Raw genomic sequence first — 24469 nt, forward strand, 5'->3', positions numbered from 1 at the left:
ATGTCCTCTACTGATCTCGCAGTCTATAATTTTATCCTGCTCTTCTGAGCAGACAAGCAAGGTACTCACCGGAAACGAGCTGGATCCTTCTTTAAATATGCAGATCGGGCTCTGCTGATCTCATCGGAGCCTAACTGCTGCTTTAACCATGGGAATGCACAGTGAAGCGTTTATAACTTTCTCGCCAGGCCAACCTAGTGGGAAGAGAAGTCATGGCATGAAAAGGCCCAAAAAGGTAAGTCTTTTTACTTGTTTTTTGACATCTCTTGTGGAGTAAGGTTGAGCAAGTGTGCTCTTCCAGGCCCCACAATGGAAGTAAAGGCCTCCCCTTCACCAGGCTCCCCCCACCCCTTGATCGGCCCACTTGATTTCCAGGGACCGTTTTTGCAGCCTCAGACTGCCCGACATTGTGATCCTGCTCACCGGCCGGATGCCATTTCCCACTGGTTTTGGGTGAGAAACTGACCGAGGGCATGTTGGTGAGGCCCAAGAGCTAAAGGGACCAAAATTGCCCACCACTGGAAACAGCGCGCACGCACCCCGCAGTGGTTGAGGTGGCCTCTTGAGCAAAATTCCACTCTTTGGCTTTTTTTTCCAGGCGGACCGGAAGTCGCTCATAATGGGGGTGGTAGTGCGGTGGTGAGCATACTAGAGGGGCGGAAGTTGGGGTGGAGTGTAGTGTCTGCCGCTGTCAGTCATCAGTGTAGCGCTAATGACATCATCACGGCGCCACGTCACCATGGCTTTCCCCTTCAATTAAAGGTGTTAATAGACCTTAAGGGAAGGGGCAATTTCAGCCCCAAAATCTCGCGTTCCTCACACTGTTGAGGTCATGATGATTTGCCACCCGCCTGAATTAAAATCAGTGCTTACATGTCAACCACTCAACATATTTTCTAAATTATTTGTTAATTTAACAAGAATTATGAGTAACTGAATCTTATGTTTGGGTGACCATGAAGATTTGTTCAGACCTTTACCTCTGTAGCATTCCCTGATTATGTTTTACTACTTGATAAGCATGTTGTTAACTGTAGTATCTGAATTGACTTAACTTCAGCTTTCTTGGGTTACTGGTACAGTTGTAGTATTGATTTGCTGTGCCAGTACTATTTGCTTCACAGAAAATTGAATGAATAGATTAGATTGTTTAGATTGCGATTATACCCAACCCAGAATCAACCTACAAAAAAGGACAAAGTAGCACAAATAAAAGAAAAAGAAAGACTCACATTTATATAGCGCTTCACAGCAGTGTTATAAGACAAAATTTTGACACCGAGCCATATAAGAAGAAATTACAGCAGCTGACGAAAAGCTTGGTCAAATAGGTAGGTTTTAAGGAGCGTCTTACAGGAGGAAAGAGGGGTAGAAAGGTGGAGAGGTTTAGGGAGGGAGTTCCAGAGCTTGGGACCTCGGCAGCTAAAAGCACGGCCACCAATGGTTGAGCAGATATAATCAGGGATGCTCAAGAGGGCAGAATTTGAGGAGCGCAGATACCTCGGGGGATTGTGAGGCTGAAGGAGATTACTGAGATAGGGAGGGTCGAGCCCATGGAAGGATTTGTAAACAAGGATGAGAATTTTGAAATCGAGGCGTTGCTTAACCGGGAGCCAATGTAGGTCAGTGAGCACAGGGGTGATGGGTGAACAGGACTTGATGCGAGTTAGGACACGGGCAGCAGAGTTTTGGATGACCTCAAGTTTATGTAGGGTAGAATGTGGGAGGCCAGCCAGGAGTGCATCGGAGTAGTCAAGTCTAGAGGTAACAAAGGCATGGATGAGGGTTTCAACAGCAGATGAGCTGAGGCAGGGGCGGAGGCAGGCAATGTTACAGAGATGGAAATAGGTGGTTTTAGTTGTGATGAGCATTAATTACCGCCGATTAATCTCTCTGGCAGTGAAAATTAACTATTACAACTATGGGGTCTCATTTCTTCAGGTATTAATTGATGTTGGAGATTGTAAAAATGTCAAATTAAAAAAAATTATTTTATTTTTCCTTTCTGTCTCTTTTTTTTTTCTTTCTTTCACTCTCTTTATTTCTCTTTCTGTACCTGATTTGACATTGAATTCACCCAATTTAATTTGCATCTCCTTCTCAGTCCTTGTGCTGTTAATTTCACAATTCTTCAATCTGATTGGCTCAGGAGATGCACAGTCGCTTGTCTTGTTCCCTGAAGTCCCAGATGACCTGTTTCCCTCACTGCAATGTTATCAGCTCACACATTCAGCAGCTTATCATGCAAAAAGCTAAAAAAAAAATCTAAACGTGCAATGGCAAGTCTAACTAATGACAGATTTTGTTAGATGCCCTTCTATAGCAAATGATGGCCCATTAGGTTAGGTCACTGCTGGACCAACCTCACTGCAAATCTTAAAATGATTAAAATCTGCTGGGATAATGTTGTAATGTAAAGAAGTAAACAACTGTCATTAACAGCACACGGTTGATGTTCCATAACACACGATCAGTATTTGAAATAAGGACTTTAGACTGACATCAGTAAATATCTCACTAGACCCTCAGTCCCCCAGTATTTCCAGAAACTTATTTGTGTCTTCCTTCGTGAAGACAGAATCAAAGTATTTGTTCAATTGGTCCGCCATTTCTTTCTTCCCCATTATAAATTCACATGAATCTGACCGCAAGGGACCTATGTTTGTTTTCACAAATTTTTTTTTCTTCACATATCTACAGAAGCTTTTGCAGTCAGTTGTAATGTTCCCAGCAAGCTTCCTCTTATACTCGATTTTCCCCTTCCTAATTAAACCCTTTGTCCTCCTCTGCTGTATTGCAAAATTCTCCCAGTCCTCAGGTTTTCTACTTTTTGTGGCCAATTTATATGCCTCTTCCTTGAATTTAACACTATCCTTAATTTCCCTTGTTAGCCACGGTTGAGCCACCTTCCACGTTTTATTTTTACATAGAAACATAGAAACATAGAAAATAGGTATAGGAGTAGGCCATTTGGCCCTTTGAGCCTGCACCGCCATTCAATAAGATCATGGCTGATCATTCCCTCAGTACTCCTTTCCTGCTTTCTCTCCATACCCTTGATCCCCTTAGCCGTAAGGGTCAAATCTAACTCTCTCTTGAATATATCTAATGAACTGGCATCAACAACTCTCTGCGGCAAGGAATTCCACAGGTTAACAACTCTCTGAGTGAAGAAGTTTCTCCTCATCTCAGTCCTAAATGGCCTACCCCTTATCTTAAGACTATGTCGCCTGGTTCTGAACTCCCCAATATCAGGAACATTCTACCCACATCTAACCTGTCCAATCCCGTCAGAATCTTATATGTTTCTATGAGATCCCCTCTCATCACTCTAAACTCCAGCTAATAAAGGCCCAGTTGATCCAGTCTCTCCTCATATGACAGTCCAGCCATCCTGAGAATTACTCTGGTGAACCTTCGCTGCACTCCCTCAATAACAAGAACGTCCTCCCTCAGATTAGGAGACCAAAACTGAACACAATATTCCAGGTGAGGCCTCACTAAGGCCCTGTACAACTGCAGTAAGACCTCCCTGCTCCTATGCTCAAATCCCCTAGCTATGAAGGCCAACATACCATTTGCCTTCTTCACTGCCTGCTGTATCTGCATGCCAACCTTCAATGAACCATGACACCCAGGTCTCGTTGCACTTCCCCTTTTCCTAATCTGCCGCCATTCAGATAATATTCTGCCTTCGTGTTTTTGCCCCCAAAATGGATAACCTCACATTTATCCACATTATACTGCATCTGCTATGCATTTGCCTACTCACCTAACCTATCCAAGTCACCCTGGAGCCTCTTAGCATCCCCCTCACAGCTCACACCACCACCCAGTTTAGTGTCATCTGCAAACTTGGAGATATTACACTCAATTCCTTCATCCAAATCGTTAATGTAAATTGTAAAGAGTTGGGGTCCCAGCACTGAGCCCTGCAGCGCTCCACTAGTCACTGCCTGCCATTCTGAAAAGGACCCGTTTATCCCGCCTCTCTGCTTCCTGTCTGCCAACCAGTTCTCTATCCACGTCAGTACATTACCCCCAATACCATGCGCTTTGATTTTGCACACCAATCTCTTGTGCGGGACCTTGTCAAAAGCCTTTTGAAAGTCCAAATACACCACATCCACTGGTTCTCCCTTGTCCACTCTACTAGTTACATCCTCAAAAAATTCCAGAAGATTTGTCAAGCATGATTTCCCTTTCATAAATCCATGCTGACTTGGACTGATCCTGTCACTGCTTTCCAAATGCATTGCTATTTCATCCTTAATGATTGATTCCAACATTTTCCCCACTACTGATGTCATGCTAACCGGTCTATAATTACCTGTTTTCTCTCTCCCTCCTTTTTTAAAAAGTGGTGTTACATTAGCTATCCTCCAGTCCATAGGAACTGATCCTGAGTCGATGGGCTGTTGGAAAATGATCACCAATGCATCCACAATTTCTCGGGCCACTTCTTTAAGTAGTCTGGGATGCAGACTATCAGGCCCCGGGCATTTATCAGCCTTCAATCCCATCAATTTCCCTAACACAATTTCCCGCCTAATAAGGATATCCTTCAGTTCCTCCTTCTCACTGGACCCACTATTCCCTCGTACATTTGGAAGGTTATTTGTGTCTTCCTTCGTGAAGACAGAACCGAAGTATTTGTTCAATTAGTCTGCCATTTCTTTGTTCACCATTATAAATTCACCTGAATCTGACTGCAAGGGACCTACATTTGTCTTCACTAATCTTTTTCTCCACATATTTATAGAAGCTTTTGCAGTCAGTTTTTATGTTCCCTGCAAGCTTCCTCTCGTACTCTATTTTCCCCTTCTTAATTAAACCCTTAGTCCTCCTCTGTTGTATTCTAAATTTCTCCCAATCCTCAGGTTTGTTACTTTTTCTAGCCAATTTATATGCCTCTTCCTTAGTTTTAACACATCCTTAATTTCCCTTGTTAGCCACGGTTGAGCCACCTTCCCCGTTTTATTTTTTACTCCAGACAGGGATGTATAATTGCTGAGCTTCATCCATGTGATCTTTAAAGGTTTGCCATTGCTTATCCACCGTCAACCCTTTAAGTATCACTCGCCAGTCTATTCTAGCCAATTCATGTCTCATACCATCGAAGTTGCCTTTCCTTAAGTTCAGGACCCTAATCTCTGAATTAACTATGTCACTCTCCTGTGACGTGCAGTGAATTGAGAGACATTGCATATGTCCCTTGATGCAGCCTTAAAGGAGCCGGAGGCATAGAAGGCCAGTGCCACTGACCTTCACTGCAACGGGCAGCACAGTCCTGGTGTCAATGTGAGGCAGTAGGTCTGCCTGGAGGAGATGGCATATCTCTGTCAGCACCTCCATTCGGAAGCACAGCCTTCTGACACACTGCTCCTCTGACAGGTCGAGGTATGAGTGTTGCTGCCGCTAAGCCCATGGTGGGTAATGCCTCCTGCCCCGACGTCTATGGGCTCTCCTTTATCGTGGGTTGACATGACCAACAGTCCTTCTATCTTGATGCCGCCTAACAAGGGCATGTAGAAGGCGACGCTGGCGAGCTAGTAATCCACCCATTAAATTGTTAAACTTAAGTTGAAATGACCCTATAATGTTAGATAAATCTCAAAAGTCAGATGTTCACACACTCTGTCGAAACCTTGCACTCAGTTTGACCTCTGATGAATATTCTTCCTCTTCCTTTTAAATAGCCTAAAGGTATCGACTACAGAAGGTGGGACCACCTGGTTTCTCTGACGTGATTAGGGTCGGACACTGAATGAGGCAGACACAACTCAGTTAGCGAGTGGGGCGCGAGCGGGTCATTACATGAGGACTGACGTCATGATCTGGCTGAAAGTACAGAACAAGGCGGGAGCGTTTTGCACCACCAGTAAACCAGAAGCAAATTTCCCGGCGGGGTGCTGCAGCTGCGCGGCCGGGCGGTAAGCAATTCGAGACACATTACCGCCCCTCCAGGGCGCTAACTGAGGTGTTATTCCCTCAAGGTGCTGTTCCTTGAGCTCCCTGAGGGGTAAAAGCTCTACTTGCCAAAAAAACAACCATCGACAACTAAAGAGGCAAGGGACAGCATAAAACTAAAAGAAAAAGCAGAGGAAAATAGCACAGATCCTGGTAAATGGGAAAGATACAAAGAACAGCAAAGGATCACAAAACCTAAGAGCTACAAAAAGGGAGTATGAAAAGAAACTTGCACGGGATATCAAAATCAACATAAATTATTTTTACATTTACATTAGGAAAAAGAGAGTCGTTAAGAGATATGTTGGCCCCTCAAAAAATGAAAGCAATGATATTGTCAATGATAATAAGGATTTAAAAAAATTCTCTGCCAGTTTACAGTTGAATTATTACTTTGCATCAATATTTACAGTAAAAGAAGAAGATAGCATGCCGGAATATCCAAGGAAACTAATATTGAATTGGGAACAGGGACTCAATAAAATTAAAGTAAGTAAAATAACAGAAATGAAGAAAATAATTGCACTAAAGAGTGACAAATCCCCAGGGTAGATGGTTTCCATCCCAGGGTTTTAAAGGAAGTAGTTGAGCACATTGCAGATGCCCTAACTATAATCTTCCAAAGTTCTCTCGATTCAGGAACCGTTCCTTTAGATTGGAAAATTGCACATGTCACTCTGCTACTTAAGAATGGCGAGAGAGAGAAACCAGGAATTATAGACCAGTTAGCCTAACATCTGAAATGACTAGAGTCTATAATTAAGGATAGGGACTAAACACATCAAAAACTTTCAATTAATCAGAGAGAGCCAGCATGGATTTATGAAAGATAGATCATGCCTAACAAACCTGATTGAATTTTTTGAGGACAGGGGAATGTCTATGGATGTTATTGATATGGATTTCCAGAAGGCATTTGATAAAGTCCTACATAAGAGACTGTTATCTAAGGTAGAAGCCCACGGAACTGAGGGCAAATTATTGATCTGGTTAGGAAATTGGCTGAGCGACAAGAGACAGAGAGTAAGGATAATGGGTATCAAATTGGCAGGATGTGACTAGTGATGTCCTGCAGGGATCTGTGCTGGGGCCTCAACTATTTACAATATTTATTAATGACTTAGATGATGGCATAGAAAGTTATCTATCCAAATTTGCTGATGACACAAAGATAGGTGGCATTGTAGATGTAAGCATAAAATTACAAAGGGATATCGATAGATTAAGTGACCGAGCAAAACTGTGGCAAATGGATTTCAATGCAAACGAATGTGAGGTAATCCACTTTGATCCTAAAAAGGATAGAATAGTGTTCTTCCTAAATGGTGAAAGGCTAAAATCAGTGGAGGTCCAAAGCGACTTGGGGATACAGGTACATAGATCATTAAAATGTCATGAACAGGTACAGAAAATAATCAAAATGGCTAATTGAATGCTGGGCTTTATATCTAGAGGACTGGAATACAAGGGGTTAGAAGTTATACTGCAGCTATACAAAACCCTGGTTCGATCACACCTGGAGCACTGGGAGCAGTTCTAGGCACCACAGCTTAGGAAGAATATATTGCCCTTTGCGGGAGTGCAGCGTAGGTTTACCAGAATGATACCCGGACTTCAAGGGTTAAGTTACGAGGAGAGATTACACAAATTAGGGTTGTATTCCCTAGAATTTAGAAGGTTAAGGGGTGATCTGATCGAAGTTTTCAAGATATTAAGGGGAACAGATGGAGAGAAATTAGGAAACACTTCTGCACACAAAGGATAGGTGAAGTTTGGAACTCTCTTCCGCAAATGACAATTGATGCTCGATCAATTGTTAATTTTAAATCTGAGATTGATAGCTTTCTGTTAACCAAAGGTATTAAGGGATATGGGACAAAGGCAGGAGTTATGTCACAGATCAGCCATGATCTCATTGAATGGTGGAACAGGCTCGAGGAGTTGAATTGCCTACTCCCGTTCCTATGTTCCTATGTTGCATTGGGATTCGCTGGAACAGTGTAAGAAGCCGAGGATAGGAGACATCAGAGTGGGAGTGGAGTGGAGAATAAAAGTGACAGGCGACCGGAAACTCGGGGTCACGCTTACGGACTGAACGGAGATGCTCTGCAAAGCGGTCACCCAACCTGTGATTTGTCTCCCCAATGTAGAGGAGACCTCACTTTGAGCAGCGAATACAGTATATTAAATTGCAAGAAGTACAAGTAAATCACTGTTTCACCTGGAAGGAGTGTTTCGGGCCTTGGACAGTGGAAAGGGAGGAGGTAAAAGCGCAGGTGTTGCATCTCCTTCACTTGCATGGGAAGGTACAGTAGGAAGGGGAGGGGGGGGGTTGAGGGTGATTGAGGAGTGGACCAGGGTGTCACGGAGGGAGCAGTCCCATCAGAATGCTGAAAGGGAAGGAGAGGGGAGGGGAAGATGTGTTTGGCAGGGGGATCATGCTGGAAGTGGCAGAGGATGATCTGTTGAATGTGGAGGCTGGTGGGGTTAAAGATCAGGACAAGGGGAACCCTATTGTGGTCCTGGGAGGGAAGGGAAGGGATGAGAGCATAAATGTGGGAAATAGAACAAACACGGTCGACGGCCATGTCAACGACGGTCAAAGGGAATCCTCGGTTGAGGAAAAAGGAAGACATATCGGAAGCACTAATATGGAAAATGGCATCATCAGAACAGATGTGACGGAGATGGAGAAACTGGCAGAATGGAACAGAGACCTTACAGGAAGCGGGGTTGGAGGAAGTGTAGTCTAGGTAGCGATGGGAGTCAGTGGGCTTATAGTGGATGTTTGTCAATAGCCTATCCCCAGAAATGGAGACAGAGAAGTCGAGGAAGGGAAGGGAAGAGTTGGAGATGGACCATGCGAAGGTGAGGGAAGGATGGAATTGGAAGCAAAGTAAATGAAATTTTCTAGTTCAGGGCAAGAGAAGAAAATGGCACCGATATAGTCATCAATGTACCAGAAAAAGAGGTGAGGGAGGGGGAGGGGACCCGAGTAGAACTGGAACAAAGAACGTTCCACCAATCCCACGAAAAAGCAGATAGCTAGGACCCATGCGAGTTCCCATAGAAACACCTTTTATTTGGAGGAAGTGAGTGGAGTCAAAGGAGAAGTTGTTCAATGTGAGAACAAGTTAAGCCAGGTGAAGGAGGGTGATGGTGGATGGGGACTGGTTGGGCCTCTTTTCAAGGAAGAAGCGGAGCACCCTCAGGCCATCCTGCTGGGGGATGGAGGTGTAGAGGGATTGGATATCCAAAGTGAAAAGGAGATTGTTGGGACCAGGAAACTGGAAACAGCTAAAGTGGCGGAGGCTGTTGGAAGAGTTATGGATGTAGTTGGGAAGAGACTGGACAAGGGGAGAGAAAATAGCATTGAGATAGGAAGAAATCAGTTCCATGGGGCAACAACAGGCTGAAAGGATGGGTCTACTGGGGCAGTTTTGTTTGTGGATCTTGGGAAGGATGTAGAAGCGGGCTGTAAGGAGTTGGGGGTCTATGAGGTTGGCGACCATGGAGGGAAGATCGCCAGAGAAGATTAGATCAGTCTTGGAAACAATGGCTTGATGTTCAGTGTCCAGATGGAGGTAGGAGGAGGTATCAGAGAGTTGGTATTCAGCTTCCAAAAGGTAGAGGTCGCTTCGCCAAACAACAATACCACCATCCTTATCAGCAGGTTTGATGACAATGTTCAGGTTGGGCCTGAGAGAGTGGAATGCTGCAAGTTCAGAGGAAGGTAGGTTAGAGTGAGTGAGGGGAGCAAAGAAATTGAGATGGCCGATGTCATGCTGATAGTTCCCAATGAAAAGATCCAGAGAGGGTAAGAGGTGAGAGGGCGAGTTCCAGGTAGAATGATAATTCTGAAAGCGGGGGCAAGACTCTTAGCAAAAGAAGTGGGCACGGACACAAAGGCAACCTAGTCCCCTATGTTGACTATATTTAGATGCAATTTTTTAACTCAAATCTATGTTCCATTTACTCGATTGTCCTTATCCATTTCTATGGGCATAGGTTTCAAGAAGAGGATAAGTTACCAGTAAAGATAAATACCAACTCTAACTACATAATTATATCAATTTCATATTTGAAATTAATTAAACTAATTGAAACTAATGTGTTAGCTATTTCAGATTAATCACCTTAATTAAAACAAATAGGTTGAGGTTTTATACTAATTATAGTCTGAACTTGCAATATGGTAAAGGTCAAAAATGTAAATGAATTAATTTAATTTCTAAAAATCCTTTTGTGCCTTACATTCAGTGCCTTAATTTAGAATAAAATTGAAATCTACTTAGCTGTTTTTATTTATTAGAACTCAGCTATTACATTACATAGAATTACATAGAATATACGGCACAGAAACAGGCCATTTGGCCCAACCAGTCCATGCCGGTGTTTATGCTCCACTCGGACCTCCTCCCGTCTTTTCTCATCTAAATCTATCAGTATAACCCTCTATTCCCTTCTCCCTCATGTGCTTGTCCAGCCTCCCCTTAAATGCATCGATACTATTCGCTTCAACCACTCCCTGTGGTAGTGAGTTCCACAGTCTCCCCACTCTTTGGGTAAAGAAGTTTCTTCTGAATTCCCTATTGGATTTCTTGGTAACTGTCTTATATTGATGGCCTCTAGTTATGCTCTTCCCCACAAGTGGAAATATTCTCTCTCTATCCACTCCATTAAAACCTTTCATAATTTTAATGAACTCTATTAGGTCACTCCTTAGCCTTTTTGTTTCAAGAGAACGAGACCCAGCCTGTTCATCCTTTCCTGATATGTATACCCTCGCCTTTCTGGTATCATCCTTGTAAATCTTCTTTGCACCCTTTCCAGTGCCTCTATATCCCAGTTATAATATGGCGACCAGAACTGTACGCAGTACTATAAGAGTGATCTAACCAAGGTTCAATACAGGTTTAGCATAACTTCCCTACTTTTCAAGTCGATGGGCTCAATTTTCCCCAGTGATTTGCGCTGTTTTTTTGGAGCAGGCTGGTTTTTTTGGCCTAAGTTAAAGAACCACAGTTTCCCCAATCAATTTGCACCAGCGTAACTCAGTTAGTTACAATTTTTTTTGGTAAATTTTTTTTTCAGCCAAAGGGGACGTAACCTGCCACCCGCGCCAATTCTGGCCGTTTAGGCAAGTTTGGCCAGCTGAAAGTTACTCCAGTTCTGCTTAGGCCAGCGTATGTGACCTCTGCAGAAAAACCTTCTGGAGAGTTAAAGAAATCAGCACAGATAAGGAAATTGGCGCAGGTAAGTGCAGCAGATACTCGGACAGTAGCAGCAGGAAAGGTAAGAGAGAGGGGGAGAGAGGGGGGAGCAGAGAGGTGGGGGGGTGGGGAGAAAGGAGATAAGGGGGGAGAGAGGGGATGGGAGGAAGCCTTTCGGGTGTAGTTAGGTGCAGGGACCAGGAGAGAGGAAGCCATTCGGTCTGGGATATGGTGGGGCAGCGAACCAAAAGGCCATTCGCCCTGGACTAGGGCCGGGGGAGCGGACCGGCAAGGCTCTCGGGGCTGGGGGGGGTTGGGGGAGGGGTGACCGGCAAGGCTCTCGAGGCTGGGAGGTGGGGGTGGGGGAGCTGGAGCTGGACCGGCACTGGCAAGCCCTTCAGCCAATGCTAGGAGCCAGGGAGCAGGACTGTCTTTAATAATTGGAGGTAAGTTGCTGCAATATATTTTAATGTGTTTTTAAGTTGATGCAATGTGTTTTAATGTGTTTTTAAGTTGATGCAATGTGTTTTATTGTGCTTCACTTTGCAGCCTCAGCTTGCATTGTGTCCCTGGTTACAGTGGCAACCCGATCTTTTTGGCGCAGATGAAGGCTCCACCCCCAAAACTAAAGGACAGGTTAGGCCACGCCAAAATGAAGAAATCCAACGGGGAAACTTAGAATATTTTTTTTGCCGTACTTGGGCCCCAAAAAAACGGACGTAACTCTTCAAGTACGCCAAAAGAAAACGTTGGGGAAAATTGACCCCTATACCTCCAGAAATAAATCCTAGTGCTTGTTTTTTTTATATGGGTTTGCTAACCTGTGCCACAACCTTTAGTGATTTGTGTATTTGTACTCTGAGAACCCTTTGTTCTTCTACCCCACCTAGTCTCTCATCCTCTAAGTAATAAGTGACCTCCCTATTCTTCCTACCAAAATGTAATACCTCACATTTATTTGTATTGAACTTCATTTGCCAATTATATGCACATTCTGCAAGTTTATTAATGTCCTCCTGTAATTTGTTGCATACCTCTTCAGTATTGACTATCCCCCCAATTTGGTGTCATCCGCAAATTTAGAAATAGTGTTTTTGATACCAAAGTCTAAATCGTTAATGTAAATTGAGAACAGCAGTGGTTCTAGCATTGATCCTTGTGGAACACCACGGCCCACCTTCTGCCACTGTGAATAGCTATTTTCGTTATGTTGCCGCCTCTGTTCGTGCCCCGGAGGGGCTGTAACGGTGTTTGAAAATGCTTTCTGGGCGGGCGGCCAGCTCCCAGCGCCCTGTCGGTAAATTAGTTGTCGGTTTTGCAGGGGCACAGAACAGCACCGCCCGGGAGAGTCAAGCTGGCGTGCAACGCCACCGGTTTCGACTGCGCATTGAAATTTGTTGTGCACTGACCCTATAGCGCCCCATAGCGCACCGTGGTCGGACCGCCTGGAAAACCAGTCGGTCAGAGCTGTCCCGGCGGTGGTGAGTGATGGAATAGGTGAATGAGGTAAGTTTGATTGTTTTGTTAAGTTTTATTTTTGCGATTTAGCTTATTGTGGGGTGTTTAAGGTATTGGGAATGTTTGTTGTGTTTTTATTTGCGATTTTGTTTTGCCACAGAATCCTCTCTTAGAGCACTCTGAGGCCGGCTCTTTAGCAACAGATTTTCTGTTGATCAACCGACCTTGCGCCCCGCACATCCCTTAGCGCTCCGCCCCACACTCCAGGCACAGCTGATGAATTTTGCTGACTGAGGCCCACACTCTTCTCGGCTGCTATAATCATCTCTAGGCATGTATAACGCCGCAAAATGGGTGGTAACGAAAATCCAGCCTTATAGCTTTTCCTAACAAACGATTAAATATGTGTAGTAATGCCTCTGCTATCTCTTCCCTAGATTCTTTTAAAATGTGTGGATGCTCTTTGAGTTTGATTAGTTTATTTAATATTCATATATCTATTTAAATATTCTGAACTCTATTTTATTTAGAAGTCTATAGGTATAATACTGTAGAATTCATCTTAATCTGTGTGGAAAGGAAGATAGTGCTAGATTTTTAACTTGTAAATATGGTGATCTTGTACTTTTTTAATTCTTCATTTGTTTTCAATATTCTGATGCTGAGAAATTTGAATGTTTCTTTTTATATATTATACAGAGATGTTTTACTCAACCTTACCCCTGCAGTTTCAAAACATACAATTATTTAAGAACATGTTCTAAAATATCCATTTTTGGGAAGAAAAATCAAGATTATGGTCTATTTCACATAAAAATTCATATTGTTTTTTTTAAGTGAACATTGCCTTTGAAATTTGATAAAGGTACCACTAAACTGTCTTTTCCTTGGCTCTACAAAGTCAACACAACTTAGTTCTAAGGGAAGCAAAATGCAACTACAGCTAAAAAGGTAATGAAATTGCCACTGATCCATTAGGTACCTAACCCTGTGGGCATATATAACTCTGCTAGGTTGCAGTTAAGGTCAAAACTCCAAGTTCATTTGAAACATTGATGGACAAGAAATGTTATAAAAATCTTTGCTGTCATTTTTAACAGTGTTATTTAACATCTGAAGACATTACTAATTCATTTCTCCATGTGAGGTTCAAAGTAGTTCTGAAATCATCATATCCATTGCATTATGAATGTCCCGATCTCTAAAATTCAATGTTCATAATAGAGTTAGAATAAATTCACTTCATATTGTCTTTACGTGTTTTATTATTGTGATGTGATTACTACCACTAATTGAAGCTAAAAACAGTGTGTGATCTTATAAATCATGTTAGAAACAAGTACTGTAGTGCTAACTTGAGCATAATACAAAATGGAAGTTATATAGCGGGCATTATTATGAAGAGGGGTTGTCATGATTTCCATTTAATTAGGTAGTTGCAAGTCATGTACATTATATCAATAGTTAGTTATATCAAAAAGAAGAATGTTATACCAAACTTTATAACTTGTAATCACTGCTCATTGATTGACCTCATTTTTTGTCCACTGTGGTGATGTTCCACATTGTGGTTACTTCTTCACGCTAAGAGGGAATGTCTAGGGCATCATTAGCTACAAGTACATATGTGCTACTGTTTGGCAGATAATTGCACACTAATACTATTTCCTGCGAATGGCTCCTGAATTCACTACCTCTCCACAAATGTCTCCAAATTGGGCATTGGTCTGTCGATATCCAAACTAACTTTTCCCTATCAACTTCATCCCATCGCTGAACTTTATGATTTAACTTTGCACTCTTACATTTCGTCTCCTCACAGTCTTCTGTTTACGTCCTGGACATTTCTCTCCAAGGGCCCAAAATTGATCAACTTACCGCCGACTGCTGCCCACTGCCGCCGACATTCCTCTGGAAGATCCGCCCAGTGCCACTTTCGAGGTGGGCTGTAGCGGGCGAGAGGGGAGAACCGTTGGGAACCGCCCGCTGATGTCAGCAGACGACTGAGTGGCGCAACTGAGCTCCCACTCGCCGAGCTCCCATTTTCATGTGGGCAGGCGTCAGCGCCAGAACGGGGGTGGACCACTGGCTGGAGGCTGGTCTGTCCCCAACGGTATGCTTGAAGATCCTGAAAAAAAAGTTAGTGAACATTTTTTTTCCCACAGCAACTTACCCGGATGCGGTCCCCTGAAGGTATTCTGATAGTTTAAAAAAAAATTTTCCTGGTGATTTTTATTTTCAGTTGTTCGACGCTCCGTGGGCCCAACTTCATCCTTGGCGACACTTGGGCGGCTCCCGCAGGCTGCTGCCCAGATTGGTGGCATAAGTCACTCATTTACCGCCCGCCGACTTTCGAGGGACCTCGTTGATGAATATCCCGCCCAAAGAATCATCAGGTACCGTCAGGTACCGTCAGGTTCTTTGGGCAGCATTTGGACATGTGGGGGCTTTTACCAATTTTGGGGGCCTAATCTTTTCCCGCCACGTAATCTGAATTCTATGTGTCTAATCACATGCGCATTTGGGCTGCCACTCTGGACCTGGGCCCATTACTTCTATCTCCTTTTCTTTTCTCTTGGCCCCTCTCATATCTGTGCCCTCCCCTTCCTGTACTTCTCTCCTGTCGGCTACTTTGTTCCTCCCCAATTATTACTCCAACCCATCACTACCTTTTCTGCTTTGCTACTCTTCAGGCACCCTCCTCGGCTTGAATTCCCATGGATAAGCCCACATCTGTCCTCAGTACCTATCTGTGCATTTTCTGAAGGGCCCACTGAGGCACCCATCACTGCTGCATTATTCTCTCTCACTGACATTCCTGCTCAGTGCACCTGCTGGGAGCTAATCTCACCAATCTCCTTCCCATCCCATTTACCTCACCTACCACTGCCACCTTGAACTCTGCCAGTGGATCAACAATTATCGCCCCTCTCCACATTGCCCTCCAGAAAGTCTGTTCATTCACAAACAAGACCTTTGTCATTAATGAACTTATTGAGGATGATTGCATTGACATCCTGGTTTTGAGGGAGACTTGGCTCATGGGTGGGAACACCTTGCCTCTGACTGAAGGCCCCCCGCCTGGCTATACTTTCCATCATGTGACCCACCTAAACTGCCACAGTGGCAGTGTGGTCCTTGTCACAAAATCACATCTTAAGGTAGAATTTCTATTGATTTTCCCAATCTCCTGCCGTAACTTCAGCAGAAACCCCAAAGAAACAGCCATTTGTGCCTTTTCTCCAGAGTTTCCATTGATTTTCCACTGGCATTGTGATGGGAGATTGGGAGAAGCCCCCACAAAAGTTGCACCCCATTATTGTTAGTGGTGTACACTGACTTGAGTGAAGAAAGAAATGGCAAATGAAAACAACATGAATGGTTTATTTGAATGATTTAATTGGTCAGTTTTATGATACTGATAGGCTCACGAATGATGCCTTATGAAATAAAATTGATGGATTGCTGCTTGTTACTTATTTCTCATTTATACTTTTTGGTACTTACATACATTTTGATAATTGGATGCTGGTAACTTAATAGAAAAGTGGTTATTGAACCAATCAAAATGCTTTACCCTAGGAAGATGCAATGCCTCAAGGCCACACCCTCATCTTTAAAAGGTGTGATGTCAATTTGTTGTGGAATTTTAATTATAATGTAACTGAGCAACCCAGGGCCTGTTTTTTTTCATTTAAGTGGAAAAAAATGAATGCTGTTGGAGCATTTGGCAGCTTATATAAACAGAACTAAATTGTTTCATAGCTATTTAGACTGAACATAGTTCTCTTAAGCAAGCATTAAACATTGATACTTCTGCTAGCCAGACAAATTGAAAATAGCAATAAACATTGGTTATGGCTGCCAATTGAACTGTGGATGAGGAGAATGATTCTGGACTTGAACTCATAAGAATTGCTGATCCAACCCCTTCAGAACATAACAAGCTCCTCTGTTTGAACCATTGAATAAAATATTGTTCCTGTCAATCCTGATGGGCAATAAAGAAACTGTACATCAGACACAATTAGGACCAGTGACTTATGAGACTGAACAAGTCCAATTCTGCTTCTTTTATATGGAATTCCAAGATGTTTACAATGTTTTGGAGGGGAGAAATTAGGCTCTGTAGCGTTTAGTTTTTAAGCATTACGTAGCATCTTAAAGAAATGCCTGGAAATTACGGCTTCCCGGGTCCGTACTGAATGTCGACAGACTCGCGAAGGCATCGCAAAAGCCGGTTTTCAGCGCATAATGCGCATGCACTGAAAACCGGCTTTTCCGGTCTGTCAAGCTGGAGCATGACAGGTCAGCTGTGTATCGGGAGCGAGGACATTTGCAAGGGCAAGATTGCAGGATTCATCCGTATCTTGCCCAGCAAATGTCCTCAAAATTCTTGCATCCGATAAAAGCAGGCACATAGCCTACTTTTACAGTCGTAAGAGTTTAAAAACATACAAAAATATAATTAAATTAAATTAAAAAAACACATTTTATTTTTAAAAACCCTGCCCACTACGTTAAATTTATTTAAAACCATAATTTAAAAAACATTTTAAATGCTCAGAAATTTTTTTTTCTCAAAGATATTTATCAACTTTAATTTCAATGAATTTTAATTATGTGAGGCGTGTTTTAAATTTTTTATTTGGTGTTATTGTGTTTGTTTTTTTTTCTCAATTAATAGCAATGAGAACTCATTGCTATTAATTGAGAATACTTTACCTGATTGGTTGAGCAGTCACACGTTGAGGAATCTCACTCCTCTGGGCCCACCAGGTACTAACGTAGAAATTTTTCAGGTCGGAGGCATCTGCCCATGGGAAGCATCTGGCCACAATTTCAGTCCCAATATCAGTAGAGAAAAACTACTTGAGAAACTACTTGAGAAACACATTCACTGGAATTGATGGCCTACATCCTAGGGTTCTAAAAGAGGTGGCTGCTGAGATAGTGGATGCTTTGGTTGTCATCTTCCAAAATTCCCTCGATTCTAATGGGATTGAAAGGTAGCAAATGTAATCCCACCATTCAAGAAAGCGGGGAGAGAGAGAACTGGGAACTACAGGCCAGTTAGCCTGACATCAGTCATCGGGAAAATGCTGGAATCCATTATTAAGGAAGTGGTAACAAGGCACTTAGAAAATCATAATACGATTAGACAGAGTCAACATGGTTTTATGTAAGGAAAATCGTGTTTAATAACATTTATTCGAGTTTTTTGGGGATGTAACTGGCAGGGTAGGGGAACTAGTGGATGTAGCTTATTTGGAGTTCCAAAAGGCATTTGATAAGGTGCCACATAAAAGTATGCTAAGTAAGATTAGGGGTCATGTGGTTGGGGGATAATATATTAGCATGGATAGAGGATTGTGTCATTTTCTGGTTGGCAGGCTGTAATTAGTGAGGTGCTACAAGGATCAGTGCTTAGGCCTCAGCTAATTAAATCGAAAAAATGACTTGGATGAAGAGACCGAGTGCAATGTATGCAAATTTGCTGACGGTACAAAGCTAGGTGGGAGTACACAAATAGTCTGCAAAGGGATATAGACAGGTTAAGCAAGTGGGCAACAAGGAGGTAGATGGAGTATAATGTGGGGAAATGTGAGATTTTCACTATGGTAGGAAGAATAGAAAAACAGCATGGGCTAGATTTTACATTTTGTGCAGATCGCTCAAAAATGGGCAGTATTTCCAGCGTGGGCGGTAAAAATGGGTTTTCAGATCGCTGGCTTGTTGCCCATTCTCAAAGACCCGAGTAGCCATTTTTGAAATTGGACAAGCGATATGAAATGGCCGGTAGTGTTAAATCTCTCCTAACTTCTGCCGTAAAGTGTCGCCGTCCTTAGCAACTGCATGGCAACACCCGATTCACATGATTCAGGAGATCAAGACTCATCATGACATGCGCAGAAGAAGAGACAGAGAGAGAGGGAGCTGAGAGGGAGTGAAGGCGTGTGTGGGTGTGGTGTGGCTGCTTTGGGAGGAAGGAGGGAGAGTTTAGAGCTTTAAGCAAATTGGGGGAAAAAAATTAGCTGTTACCTGTTGTGTATCTGTAAAGCATGCACTCCCATGTTTCACCACCAGGGAGCGCATCCCCTGAAGTTCCAAGGGATCCCAGCATCCCTTGGGAGCACTGTATATAAGCCGGCCCCTAAGGCCTGTTACTCACTCTGGAGTATCTTAATAAAGACTGAGGTCATTGTTACTTTAAACTCCCTGTATGCAGTCTCATTTGTGTTAGGAACACAACAACTGCCGACGAGTACACAAATCCAACGGAAAGATGCAGCAAACTGTGGGCATCCTGGAGAGATTCTCGGAGGGTAAGGACTGGGAAGCCTATGTCGAACGGCTAGACCAGTACTTTGTAGCCAACGAGCTGGACGGAGAAGGAAGCGCTCCACAAATGGGAGCGGTCCTCCTCATGGTCTGCGGGGCACCGACCTACAGCCTCATGAAGAATCTTCTGGCTCCGGTGAAACCCACAGATAAGTCGTATGAGGAGCTGTGTACACTGGTTCTGGAGCATCATAACTCGAGGGAGAGCGTGCTGATGGCGAGGTATCGGTTCTACACATGCCAGCGATCTGAAGGTCAGGAAGTGACGAGCTACATCGCCGAGCTAAGGTGACTTGCAGGGCAATGTGAGTTTGATGGCTACCTGGAGCAAATGCTCAGAGACTTTTTTGTACTGGGCATTGGCCATGAGAACATCCTATGAAAACTTTTGACTGTAGAGACACCGACCCTCAGTAAGGCCATTGCGATAGCACAGGTGTTTATGTCCACCAGTGATAACACCAAACAATTCTCTCAGCACACAAGTGCTAGCAATGTTCATAAATTAACTGGAACTGTGTTTGCGAGCAGAAATGTACAGGGCAGAAACCACGAGTCTGCAACTGCCAGCAGGCCTCAGGTGACCCAGATGACTCAGAGTACGCAACATAGGATGAATGAAAGGTAATTCACACCTTGTTGGCATTGTGGAGGCTTCCATTCAGCCTATTCATGCCACTTCAAAGGGTATGTTTGCAAGAGCTGTGGAGCAATGGGGCACCTCCAACAAGCTTGCAGATGAGCTGCAAGCTCTGCAAAACCTGCTAACCACCACGTGGCAGAGGAAGATCGGTCCATGGTGGATCAAAGCAATTTCAAGCCTCAGAGAGAGGAGGCAGATGCTGAAGTACACAGGATGCACACGTTTTCGATGAAATGTCCACCTATAATGCTAAACGTAAAATTGAATGGCATACCCGTAGCCATGGAACTGGACACTGGCGCTAGTCTATCCATCATGAGTAAAAAGATGTTTGAGAGACTGTGGTGATACAAGGCACTCAGACCAGCACTGAGCCCCATCCACACGAAACTGAGAACGTACACCAAAGAGCTTATCACTGTCCTGGGCAGCGCCATGGTTAAGGCCACCTACGAGGGCACGGTGCACGAACTGCCACTCTGGATTGTCCCGGGCGATGGCCCCACAATGCTCGGAAGGAGCTGGCTCGGCATAATCCGCTGGAACTGGGATAACATCCGAGCGCTATCACATGTCGATGAGGCCTCATGTACCCAGGTTCTTAACAAATTTCCTACCCTTTTTGAGCCAGGCATTGGAAACTTTTCCGGGGCGAAGGTGCGGATCCACTTGATCTCAGAGGCACGACCCATTCACCATAAGGCGCGAGCGGTACCTCACATGATGAGGGAGAGAGTGGAAATCAAGCTGGACAAGGCTGCAACGTGAGGGCATCATCTCCCCAGTGGAATTCAGCAAGTGGGCCAGCCCGATTGTCCCAGTACTCAAAAGTGATGGCACGATCAGGATTTGCGGCAATTATAAAGTAACTATTAATTGTTTATTGCTACAGGATCAACACCCACTAAGGCAGACAACCTATTTGCGACGCTGGGAGGAGGCAAGACGTTCACCAAGCTCGGCCTGACTTCGGCCTACATGACGCAGGAGCTGGAGGAGTCTTCGAAGGGCCTCACCTGCATCAACACGCACATGTTCATCGATAACAGATGCCCATTTGGAATTCGGTCGGCTGCAGCGATCTTCCAGAGAAACATGGAGAGCCTACTCAAGTCGATACCACGCACCGTGGTTTTTCAGGACGACGTATTGGTCACGGGTTGGGACACCATCGCGCACCTACAAAACCTGGAGGAGGTCCTCCAGCAACTGGATTGCATAGGGCTGCGGCTGAAGAGGTCGAAATACATCTTCATGGCAACAGAAGTGGAGTTTTTGGGGAGAAAGATCACGGTGGACGGCATTCGGCCCACAAATGCCAAGACAGAGGCTATCAGGAACGCGCCCAGGCCACAGAACGTCACGGAGCTGCGGTCGTTCCTGGGACTCCTCAACTATTTTGGTAACTTCCTACCGGGGTTAAGCACCCTCTTAGAGCCCCTACATGTGTTATTGCGTATAGGTGAGAACTGGGTATGGGGAAAAAAACAAGTAATTGCTTTTGAGAAATCCAGAAACATTTTATGCTCCAACAAACTGCTTGTATTGTATAACCCGTGTAAAAGACTTGTACTAGCATGTGCTGCGTTGTCGTACGGAATCGGGTGTGTATTACAACAAGCTAACATTGTGGGAAAGTTGCAACCTGTCGCCTATGCTTCCAGGAGCTTGTCTAAGGCCATGAGAGCCTACAGCATGATTGAGAAAGAGGCATTAGCGTGTGTGTTCAGGGTAAAGAAAATGCATCTGTACCTGTTTGGCCTCAAATTTGAACTGGAAACCCATCACAAGCTCCTCATATCCCTGTTCGCTGAAAACAAGGGGATAAATACGAATGCCTCAGCCCGCATACAAAGGTGGGCACTCGCGCTATCAGCGTATAACTATACCATCCACCACAGGCCAGGCACCAAGAACTGTGCAGATACTCTCAGTTGGCTACCATTGCCTACCACGGGAGTGGAAATGGTGCAACCTGCAAACTTATTGATGGTGGCGCAGCCCGCAGACTTGTTGATGGTCATGGAAGCGTTTGAAAATGATAAATTACCTGTCACGGCCTGCCAGATTAGGACTTGGACCAGCCAAGATCCTCTGCTGTCCCTAGTAAAAAACTGTGCACTGCATGGGAGCTGGGCCAGCATCCCCGTTGAAATGCATGAGCCAATCAAGCCATTCCAGCGGCGAAAGAACGAGCTGTCTATTCAGGCAGACTGCCTGTTGTGGGATAACCGCGTAGTGCTACCCAAAAAGGGCAGGGAGACGTTCATCTCGGATCTCTACAGCACACACCCGGGTATAGTAATGATGAAAGCGATAACCAGATCCCACGTGTGGTGGCCCGGTATCGAATCTAACTTAGAATCCTCTGTACGGCAATGCAGCGTGTGTGCTCAGTTGAGCAACGCTCCCAGAGAGGCACCACTAAATTTGTGGTCCTGGCCCTCCAGACCATGGTCGGAGATCCATGTCGACTATGCAAGCCCGTTTCTCGGTAAAATGTTCCTGGTGGTGGTGGATGCTTTTTCAAAATGGATTGAATGTGAAATAATGTCGGGAAGCACCGCCACCGCCACCATTGAACGCCTGAGGACCATGTTTGCCACCCATGGCCTGCCTGACATACTAGTCAGTGACAACGGGCCATGTTTCAGCAGTGCCGAATTTAAAGAATTCATGACCCGCAATGGGATCGAACATGTCACCTTGGCCCCGTTTAAACCAGCCTCCAATGGGCAGGCAGAGTGGGCAGTACAAACAATTAAACAGAGCCTTAAACGAGTCACAGAAGGCTCACTCCAAACCCACCTGTCCTGAGTACTGCTCAGCTACCGCACGAGACCCCACTCGCTCACAGGGGTGCCCCCGGCTGAGCTACTCATGAAAAGGACACTTAAAACCAGACTCTCGCTGGTTCACCCCCAACCTGCATGATCAGGTAGAGAGCAGGCGGCAGCAACAACATGTAAATGTTGGTCGCACCACTGTGTCACGGGAAATTGATCTGAATGACCCTGTGTATGTGCTAAACTATGGACATGGTCCCAAGTGGATCGCGGGCACGGTGATAGCTAAAGAAGGGAGTAGGGTGTTTGTAGTCAAACTAGACAATGGACAAATTTGCAGAAAACACCTGGATCAAACGAGGCTGCGGTTCACACACTGCCCTGAACAACCCACAGCAGACACCACCTTTTTCAAGCCCACAACACACACCTAAAGGATCAACGACACCACGCCAGACCAGGAAACCATAACCCATCATGCCCAACAACCCAGCAAGGGCAGGCTGACCTAGCAGCCCTGCAGGGCCAACAACACACCAGCCCAGTGAGGGCACAGCCAACACACCAGAACAGACATTTGTACTGAGGCGGTCCACCAGGGAAAGAAAGGCTCCCGACCGCCTCACCTTGTAAATAGTTTCCACTTTGACTTTGGGGGGGCGTGATGTTGTGTATCTGTAAAGCATGCACTCCCATGTTCCGCCACCAGGGAGCGCATCCCCTGAAGTCCCAAGGGATCCCAGCATCCCTTGGGAGCACTGTATATAAGCCGGCCCCTAAGGCCTGTTACTCACTCTGGAGTGTCTTAATAAAGACTGAGGTCACTGTTACTTTAAACTCCCTGGATGCAATCTCATCTGTGTTAGGAACACAACAACTGGCGACAAGTACACAAATCCAACGCAAAGATGCAGCAAACTGTGGACATTCTGGAGAGGTTCTCGGAGGATGAGGACTGGGAAGCCGATGTCAAATGGCTAGACCAGTACTTTGTCGCCAACGAGCTGGACGGAGAAGGAAGCGCTGCAAAAAGGAGAGCGGTCCTCCTCATGGTCTGCAGGGCACCGACCTACAGGCTCATGAAGAATCTTTTGGCTCCGGTGAAACCCGCAGATAAATCGTATGAGGAGCTGTGTACACTGGTTCGGGAGCATCATAACCTGAGGGAGAGCGTGCTGATGGCGAGGTATCGGTTCTATATGTACCATTCTCAAAGCCCCTAGTATCCATTTTTTTGAAATTGGGCGAGCGACATGAAATGGCCGGTACCCTTAAATCTCTCTGACCTTCTGCCGTAAAGTGTCGCCGTCCTTAGCAACGGCATGGCAACACCCGATTCCCGTGATTCAGGAGGTCAAGGGTCATCATGACATGCGCAGAAGAGGAGATAGAGAGAGAGGGAGCTGAGAGGGAGTGAAGGTGTGTGTGTGTGGTGTGGTTGCTTTGGGAGGAAGGAGGGAGAGTTTAGAGCTTTAAGCAAATTGGGGGAAAAAAATTAGCTGTTACCTGTTGTGTATCTGTAAAGCATGCACTCCCATGTTCCACCACCAGGGAGCGCATCCCCTGAAGTCCCAAGGGATCCCAGCATCCCTTGGGAGCACTGTATATAAGCCAGCCCCTAAGGCCTGTTACTCACTCTGGAGTGTCTTAATAAAGACTGAGGTCACTGTTACTTTAACCTCCCTGTGTGCAGTCTCACCTGTGTGAGGAACACAACATTACCAGCCAGATATTTTCTCGAATTTGGTGCCTATAATGGAAAGAGAGGAGGAGGCATCATAGCACGCTGTGGAGACTGACGCTGGCGAGAGCAGTGAGCTGGGAAAGGAGCACATTGGAGGACACAAAAGAGCAAGGAGTTTCTCAGTTGAGGCAAATGCCTCCCTCCTGCAGGAGGTCGAGTCACGCTGGAGTGATTTGATACAGGGAGGGCATGGGAAGCCCACCCCAAAGGCCTACCATAAGATATGGGCCGAGGTAGCAGAGGTGGTCTCGTCGGCGACCAACAAGGTGCATGAGGGCAACCAACGCCGCAAACGATGGAACGACTTGTCGGA

This window comes from Pristiophorus japonicus, chromosome 4, assembly GCF_044704955.1.
Source record: "Pristiophorus japonicus isolate sPriJap1 chromosome 4, sPriJap1.hap1, whole genome shotgun sequence".
Classification (NCBI taxonomy): Eukaryota; Metazoa; Chordata; class Chondrichthyes; family Pristiophoridae; genus Pristiophorus; species Pristiophorus japonicus.